The sequence below is a fragment of the Arachis ipaensis genome, chromosome B2 (genome assembly GCF_059453495.1).
Source record: "Arachis ipaensis isolate K30076 ecotype BB chromosome B2, ASM5945349v1, whole genome shotgun sequence".
Taxonomy (NCBI): Eukaryota; Viridiplantae; Streptophyta; class Magnoliopsida; order Fabales; family Fabaceae; genus Arachis; species Arachis ipaensis.
In genome coordinates this window covers 65,413,970-65,423,494 of record NC_142437.1, presented here as the reverse complement: position 1 = coordinate 65,423,494, position 9,525 = coordinate 65,413,970, and the positions used below count along the sequence as shown (strand labels likewise).

Here is a 9,525-nt window from a genome sequence, read left to right as displayed (position 1 = left end):
CCAAAAACCCCCTAACCCCTTGCATTTTCATAGCCAATAATCATTCACTTTATTGCAATTCCTCGTGAGACGACCCGGAGTCCAAATACTCCGGTTAATTTTCATTTGGGGTTTGTACATGTGACAACCAAATTTTTGCATGAAAGGACTATTGTTTGGTTTAGAAACTATACTTTACAACGAGAATTCATTAGTGAAATTCTAGACCACACAAAAGTTCGTTCATCAGCTCTCATGGATGAGCTCCACCTGTTCTAGAGACAGAATCTTATTCACAGTGTGTGGAATCACTGGGCTGCCTGTGAAGACAACTCTCATACCACGTGAGAGGCCTTCAGTGGGATTTTCTTATCCCTCCAGTCATAAGGTACTTTCTTCTTAGTGCCTTTATTCTCAGTGCTTAATGATGGTTTCTCAACACCAAACTTAAATTTGGTGTTTAGGGGCTTTGTAAAGCTCTGTACTGAGAGAGAGAGAGTGGGTTGGAACACTCAGTATTGCACAGTTGTCACTCCTTTAGGGAGAGAGTTAGGTTTGGGCATCTTGAACAAGATGTGATCTTCCCATAACTGCAGAACGAGCTCTCCCCTTGCCACATCAATTATGGCATTAGCAGTGGCTAGGAAAGGTCTTCCAAGGATGATGGATTCATCCTCGTCCTCTCCAGTATCTAAGATTATAAAGTTTGCAGGGATGCAAAAGTTTTCAACCTTTACTAAGATATCCTCTACCAAACCATATGCCATTTCCAGCGATTTGTCTGCCATCTCTAATGAGATCTTAGAAGCTTGCACCTCAAAAATCTCAGCTTCTCCATTACAGAGAAGGACATGAGATTTATGCTTGACCCTAGGTCGCATAAAGCCTTTTAAAAGGTAATTGTCCCTATGGTGCAGGGAATTAGGAAGCATCCTGGATCCGGCAGCTTCTGAGGTAGTTCCTGCTGAACTAAGGCATTGAGTTCCTTAGTGAGCACTGGAGGTTTTTCCTCCAATGTCTCTGTTCCAAATAACTTGGCATTCAGCTTCATCAGAATTCTTAAGTATCGAGCAACTTGCTCTTCCCTAGTTTCCTCTTCCTCATCAGAGGAGGAGTATTCTTCAGAGTCTATAATCTGCAACCAGGCATTCAAGGGAACTTCTATGGTCTCTTTATGCGTGCTGGTTTCTTTTAGTTCCTCAACAAGGGAGTCCTTAGTGGGCGTAGAACGCCCAGTTGCTCCCATTGTGGCGTTCAACGCGACAACTTGCTCATTCTCTAGCGTTGAACCCCCAAAAACTTGCTCCTTTTTGGGCGTTGAACACCCAGCCTCTACTCCTTGGCTAGTGTTCAATGCCGAAACTTCCTCTTCAGATTCGGCCTCAGCTTCTATACTGAGGGCCTTGCACTCTTCTCTTTGGTTTATTTCTGTATTACTTGGAAGAGTGTTAGAAGGGATCTCCTGGATCCTCTTACTTAGCTAACCAATCTGTACTTCCAAATTCAAAATGGAGGATCTTGTTTCAGTAATGAAAATGTGAGTGATCTTAGAGAGATCAGAGACTATAGTAGCTAAGTCAAAAAGGCTCTGCTTAGACGTCTCCATCTATTGCTGAGAAGGTGGGAATGGTCTATTATTGAATCTATTCTGATTCCTTCCGCCTTGATTGTTATTGAAGCCTTGTTGAGGCTTCTGTTGATCCCTCCATGAAAAGTTGGGATGAATCCTCCATGATGAGTTGTAGGTGTTTTCATAAAGCTCATTATTAGGATTTGTTGAGGGATTTCCCAAATAGTTAACCTCATCCATTAAGGGTTGATCTGGATTATAGGCATCTCCTTCATATGAGGCTTCTTGAGTGCTGCTAGCTGCAGCTTGTAATCCAATCAAATGCTGAGAGATCATGTTGACCTGTTGAGCCAGGATCTTGTTCTAAGCCAATATAGCATTCAAAGTGTCAACCTCCAAGACTCCTCTCTTCTGAGCTACCCCATTGTTCACAGGGTTCCTCTCAGAAATGTACAAGAATTGGTTGTTTGCAACCATGTCAATGAGTTCCTGCGCCTCTTCAGGCATTTTCTTCAGGTGGAGTGATCCACTAGCAGCGTGATCCAACTCCATCATGGACAATTAAGAAAGGCCATTATAGAAGATATCTAGCATGGTCCAGTCTGAAATCATGTTATGAGGGCACCTTCTGATCAGTTGCTTGTACCTCTCGCATGCTTCATAGAGGGATTCACCCTCTTTCTGTCTGAAGGTTTGAACTTCCACCCTAAGCTTGATCAGCTTCTGAGGTGGAAAGAACTTGGTCAAAAATGCATTGACCACCTTCTCCCAAGAGTGTCAGCATTCCTTAGGCTGAGAATCCAGCCGTAACCTATCTCTATCCCTTACAGCAAAGGGAAAAAGCATAAGCTCGTAAATTTCTGAATCCACTCCATGAGTCTTGACAGTATCACAGATCTGCAAGAAATCAGAGATAAATCTGTTGGGATCTTCCTGTGAAAATCTATGAAACTGGTAGTTCTGTTAAACTAAAGTGACCAGTTGAGGCTTCAGCTCAAAGTTATTTGCACCAATGGCAGGTATAGAGATGCTCCGTCTATAAAAGTCAGAAGTGGGTGCAGTAAAGTCACCTAGGACCTTTCTTATGTCTCCTCTATCTTTGGGATTGGCTGCCATGTCTGTATTTTTAGCTTCTTGTTCGAAAAGTTCTGTGAGGTTTCCTCCGAAGTGTTGTTCTCTAGCTTGTTGTAGCCATCTCCTTAGAGTCCTCTCAGGTTCAGGATCAGGATCAAAGAGAGGTTCTTTATCCCTGTTCCTACTCATAAACAAAAAGAAAGAATGCAAGAAGAGAAGAAGAGAGGATTCTCTATGTCAGAGTATAGAGATCCTTTGTTAGAGAGATAGGTCAAGAAAAAAAGAAAAGAAGATGTCCTTTAAAAAAGATAGTTTTCAAAAATTAATAGATAGAGAAGAGGAGATATTTTTGAAAATAGAGAGGCGAATAGAGATGAAATTTTCGAAAAAAGAAGAAAGAGAAAGTACTTAGAAGGTTTTGAAAAATAAGAAAGATAAAGGAAGATAAAAGATAAAATAAATAACTAACTAACCAACAAGAATTGAAAATAAAAGATTTGATTTTGAAATTCAATTTTAAAAAGAAAGTAGAGAATAAAAAAATTGAAAGTTTTAAATTTAAAAAGAAGATAAGTAAGTTTTAAAATTTAAAAAGAAAGATAAGATAAAAATTTAAAAAAGGATTAAGAAAGATAAGATTTGAAAATTTATAAATTTTAAAGATCAAACTTTAAGAAATAGTAAATATTTGAAAAGATAAGAATTTAAAATTTAAAATTTTAAAGAAGATAAGATAGGAAGGATTCAAAGTAATTTACACTCATATTTATAAAATTTTATATATAAATAATATATAATTTATATTTATATTTATAAAAATTTGCACATATAAATCAATACTGTTTGTACTCGTTTCTTTAAAAATTTTAAAAAATATAAATTAATAAAATTTATTTATTAAAAATAATTTAATATTTATACTAATTAAATAATAATAAAAAATATTAAAAATGATTGGCTTTAAAAATCTCTTTTAATCAATTAAATATGAAAATTAGAAGTTTCAAGTAAAAATAAAAAAAAAAGAATTAATAATTTAATTTTTTTTTCCTTCTTGTTCCAAATTAAAGAAAAGAATTAGACTGTCTAGAATTCTAGTTCTCACCTTTACGGCTTTACAAACACAGTTGTTCACTTGTTATGAACGAGAAATTGATAATTGAAACCCTAATTAGAAGAGTGACTGGCTGGTAGCTAGCTAGTTTCTTTCCCACAGGTAGTGGCGATAGGTCTCATTTAGATTCATGTCCTACACACCACTCGGCGTGATGCCGTGAATTAGGGGTAAAAGGAAAATCTTGGAGCACTTGCCGTAATCCCAAAAGCAAAGCAAAAATGGAGGGGCAGCAATGATGGAGGCTCAGGTTCTCCTTCAGGAACGCAACCATAGTGGTGTGCTTCATTAACGTAATCACTGCACTCTTCTTGCTCCATGGATTCCTCACTTCTTCCTACACCCGCAACAAACTCTCCTCACCTAATTCCAACCCAGGCTAGTTTCTCTTTCTTAAATTCGGTTGTCTTGTGGAATATTGTAGCGTTTTGAATTCGATTGGATCGTAGTTATTGCTTAATTTTGTCGAATATTCCATAGATTTAATTTCTTGACCAAATGGATATTGCATAATTTCCATATTCTTATAAATTTGACATTTTCTTTTAAATAGTTACGGATATTTTTTTCTTTTTCTTTTTTAATTTGAGTTTTTTTTTTCCGATTTCGAGCTCTCTACTTTTATCTTAATTCTTAAATGATTTAAGAATTTTATATTTGGTGTTTATAACTCGGTTGATTGACGAATGGTCCAATGGCGAATTTGGAATACGAATTTTATTGGAAAAGTGTCGCCGTTCTATTATTTTGTTGCTGTCCGCGATATGATGTGAGTTTCGATCAATAATTCATCTCAATTGATAATATTTGAACATTCAAAAAGAACAAGATCTTACAGAGAAAAAATAGTTTTAATATGTAGTTTTCAGTACCGTGTATGATACGTTGTTCAAAGAGGGTTGCTCCATTTTCCTCTTATCAGCTATGAGGGTTGCATTGTAGGTTATACTGGACAATAGCGTTGTACAAAAGGTGTGACTTACAAAATTTGTAATTAGACTCTTATTATGGTGGTTGGAAATACAATTTACCACTTCATTGTATATGCAAGCCGACCTCTATCCTAAACTTTGCTTTATTTTCTTCTCACATTCCGGAAATGAATCTTACAAAAGAGGGTTGCTCCATTTTCCTCTTATCAGCTATGAGGGTTGCATTGTAGGTTATACTGGACAATAGCGTTGTACAAAAGGTGTGACTTACAAAATTTGTAATTAGACTCTTATTATGGTGGTTGGAAATACAATTTACCACTTCATTGTATATGCAAGCCGACCTCTATCCTAAACTTTGCTTTATTTTCTTCTCACATTCCGGAAATGAATCTTACAAAAGAGGGTTGCTCCATTTTCCTCTTATCAGCTATGAGGGTTGCATTGTAGGTTATACTGGACAATAGCATTGTACAAAAGGTGTGACTTACAAAATTTGTAATTAGACTCTTATTATGGTGGTTGGAAATACAATTTACCACTTCATTGTATATGCAAGCCGACCTCTATCCTAAACTTTGCTTTATTTTCTTCTCACATTCCGGAAATGAATCTTACAAAAGAGGGTTGCTCCATTTTCCTCTTATCAGCTATGAGGGTTGCATTGTAGGTTATACTGGACAATAGCGTTGTACAAAATGTATGACTTACAAAATTTGTAATTAGACTCTTATTATGGTGGTTGGAAATACAATTTACCACTTCATTGTATATGCAAGCCGACCTCTATCCTAAACTTTGCTTTATTTTCTTCTCAAATTCCGGAAATGAATCTTTTTCAGCTAATCCAAGTCTTATGAATCAGTGTTACGTATTAAGTTTATTCCACATATTGTTGACTGCCTTGCGATGGCCAAAAAATTTTAAATTTATTTGCATCTTCTACATCCATTGGATACACTTATTAGGAATAAAGTATGGGAAATTACTATAGTTAGGCATTAAAAATGGTACAGCCAAAAACTTGGTTAGCCTGTGTAGACTTGTCTTATCAATCCATTTACAATTATAAGATGTGGTGCATGCTGTAATTTTAGTTATTTATTTTTTTCTGGTGTGAGCATACTGCAATTTAATTTTATGGTTGTCCTGTTTTATACTTATACTTAGCAGACTTGTTATTAAACATAGTTATTGTCATGAATCAAAATGTCTCAAAATCTTTAGCTATTTGATATGAATGGTGGAAATGCTCCCTCAAACAATCCCTTTAATTGTGGATGTAGAGTCCACATTCCACATTCTTGCAATGAAGTTGTATGAGCCCTGTGTAATAATTGGCAGAAGGATACTTGAACTGGAATAAAAATTGGCAGAAATACCAAGGGAGTTTTACTATTTCGCAAGCATGGAAAATTTTGGCATCTTATATTGTATGTTGACTCTAATTATGAAATGCTCATATAGTTTTCACTTATAAATTGCAGCTCAATTGAGTTATATTAAGGAATCTGAGGAGATTCGTCTTGCTATGTTACCATTGGAGTTGATAAAGAGAGTGAGTTTCAAATTGGTTTTGTTTATTTATTGTGTTTCTTGCTAAACAGTATTTTCTGAGCATAACTTGTTCCCAGGATGTCCAAAGTAGGAATGTTATTTGAAAATAATTATTTTCCTTACACATTTGATTTCTAGAACAAACATTATACTTCATTTTTTGTTAAATATTTATCTTTTAGCGAGAACATTGTCAACCTTAAAGGGGTCATTTTTCAAGTCATTCAAGAAGCACTTTCCTTATAGTTGTTTCTCAGGGTACTGGACTTTATTAAGCAACTTGCCATATCTGTATTTCTTCAGCCATATTTTTCAGGGTTTCGCTTCATTGCTGAGAGGATGTGAATTTGAAAGGAGGAATGTAATACTGTCCCATAGCATGACGCTATATTGTCATTCTACTGCCTCATGAAAAACTAAACCTGTATTTTTTCTCCTGGACAAAGTCTGGTCACTGGAAGAGAAATTGTGGAGTTGTAGTTCTGCAGCTTGTCATGTGAAATCCTCATTGATGTTAATCAGATACTCAGATCTCCAATTTGTCCCTTTTTATCCGAATCTAGATTGAAATGTCAAACTTTATCCATAATTACGAGTGGCCATGGGGTATTTCAAGATAAGTGTTATAATTAACTTTTTCAACATGGCTACAAGTTCACACACAAGAATCCCCATCCACTTAAGCTTTTTCATTTTTGCATTTTGCAGTTTGAATTTTACCATTAAAATTTGGCAGTACTAATGCTTTCATGTTTTAGTTATAACTTAAATTTTACCTTAAAAAATTGGCAAATAAGATTTATTAAACTTTTGAGTGGGCCAATATTTGTTACTCAATGCTGCAAAAGTGTCATTTGACTTCCTTTGAGGGGCTGATAACGGGTCAGAAATCTTTTATTCAATGACCAGAGGTTCGGTTATGCTGAATTTTTACACGAATCATTTCTCTGTGACTGTGAATGTCTTCCTTCATAGGTGAGAGAGATTGAGCAGGATGTATACACTGAATCATAAACAGCCCAGAAGAAAGACTCGAAGCAGACTGCTGCAGTTGATCTGTCTAAAAGGTTAAAAGATATCCGTTCCTTAAATGACGCTGCCAGCCTGAAAGGTATCTCGTTTTTTTTCTCCTTGTAAATCTACTTTGATTTCTACTTTATTATATGTGCACATGTTCAAAGATCGAACTCCGAATATGTGATGCTCATCACTTCTCTGTTGTCAGAAAAATATAAATTGAGTTGAAGTGTAGCCATGGAGTCTTTATTTCATTGTATTTGGATCATCATTACCAACATGACATATGCATGAGGGTCTTTTATTGATTCAGTAAAGCTTATACGGTTAGGAATAATAAATTCCTTGTAGGCTTATACATATTTACTGTTAAACAAATGATCAGTTACTCAGTTTCTACAATTTAGTGCATTCTTTTTCTTTTGACATGGACTTGGCTAGACATGCATCTTCAGCCAGAAATATTTTGAATCTTTTACTCTATAAATTCCAACAGTTTTTTCTCATTTGCATATTACTCCAAACCTCTGAGGCTCTAAAGTCCCATTTGGTAACAGTCTTAGGATACAAAACATGGAGATATTGAGACAATAGAGACGAAAAAAATCTGTCCCTATTGCTCCCATGTTTTCAGTGATAAGAGAATACAAAGACACATCTTGGAACAAAAATATTTTTGTTTCTCCTTCTCAAGTTTTACAGTTTCCAAATGCAGCCTGAGCTTCAGCGTGCTTGCTGTGCTGGTTCTGTTACAAAAGACAGCCAATGGCGCCTTTGTTATCATTCCAAAATGCTGATTTCATTTTATATATCTTCACTCTAGCTGATTGCCTACTGAACCAACAAACTTGTACCTACAATTCAAGACATGCACCATTCTGATTGCTAGTTTTTGTAGTTGTGCTCTCTTTATTTTCAATATGATCAAACCAAAAGTAGACCTATCATTTCTTGAATTGTCATGATTTTGTTGTTACAAATCTATTATCCAAATAGGAGGGTAACCCTGAAATCAGCCTCTTCTTTCGTGGTGCTAAGGATATATACTTTATTGAACCTCCTTTTTCTTTCAACTTTCTTCTTTTGTCTTTTTATTTTTTTGTGTAATGCTAATATGAACAAAGTAATGCCAACTTTGATATCTATTTATATGTCTTAATGTAACACCAACTTTATCAACGAACTTCATTATTAGTGGTCAGATATGGCCATAACTTACATTATATGTTTCATAGATGCAGTAATTTCTTGATTAAAGTACTCGTTTTTCTATTTCAACTGGTAAGCCGTTCATTTAATGAAGTATTGTTGGTTCTGCCTTCCTGTGCGAAGCCTGGTACTTTCACTAGTGCTAATATAAACAAAGCTTAAATTGTTTTTTCACACTATGCACATTGGTCTGCTGGCATTTCTTCTACAAAATACCTATTTATCCATTTTTGAGCTGCGGAACACCACAATTACCAGGATCCGTGGGCTTCTGATACCAGTTGATAGAAACTGAGATCTAACAGAATCAGGGATTTTATTGATGAACTAGGGTTTGTGAATCACAATCCCCTTATTGAAGTATACGGTTGGAACTAACCAACTTTGGAGAGAATTTCCCTCTCCTAAACTAACAAACTGAACAGATTTGTCTGTAACTGACTAAAAACTAACTAATCCCTAGTATTTATAGGCAGCAGACAGGCCTAGCCCTACTGCTCCTAGACCTGCTATACTAGCTTAAAAGGAACAAACAACTTGTTTCTATCAGTTTGAATAAAGATTTACACTTTCCAATGGTTTGATTTCCGTTTTATATTTGCAATTATCAGCTTTGGAGGAATGGCGTAGAAGAAAGATGGAGAGGGCCAGACAAAGACAAATGGAGAAAAACGGAATAACCTCCTCTCAAGCGTGAGAACTATATGACTTATAGTACAGGATTTAGCTCCTTTAAAGTGATAACATTGGAAAGGGGAGAAAGTGAGCTCTTATTATATGCGAGTCCAACTAACTTGATTCGAAGTTGATCAGAGACTCATTTTCTCCCTTTAACAACATGATCACTTTATGAGAATCCAATCCAATAGTACAAATGAAGGTTAACATGTTTACTTAAATGTGTAACGGGACAAATAGTAATGATTAGTGCACACACTGTATAGCAACAATCATAAGCCGGTGCTGAGTATTATCATTATAGCTGACTTCTGTTGTAAATGCTATTTCCTCTAAGACACAATTTGGTTGTGCATTGCTTGATACACTATGGTTCATCTTCTACTTTTTACATT

The 9,525-nt window shown here is 35.6% G+C and overlaps 1 non-coding gene and 1 pseudogene across 2 annotated transcripts; both read left to right on the top strand.

Moving 5' to 3' along the window:
* The first annotated feature begins 2,159 nt into the window (after positions 1 to 2,159).
* Positions 2,160 to 2,263, top strand: LOC148574192 (small nucleolar RNA R71). The gene has a single exon (XR_015906790.1). It is a non-coding gene; the product is annotated as a small nucleolar RNA R71 (small nucleolar RNA).
* A 1,695-nt stretch (positions 2,264 to 3,958) lies between these two features.
* LOC107625342 (uncharacterized) lies at positions 3,959 to 9,268 on the top strand (annotated as a pseudogene). Its single transcript, XR_015905179.1, has 4 exons — positions 3,959 to 4,115; positions 6,157 to 6,227; positions 7,202 to 7,337; positions 9,064 to 9,268. The product of XR_015905179.1 is annotated as an uncharacterized LOC107625342 (transcript).
* Positions 9,269 to 9,525: the final 257 nt, after the last annotated feature.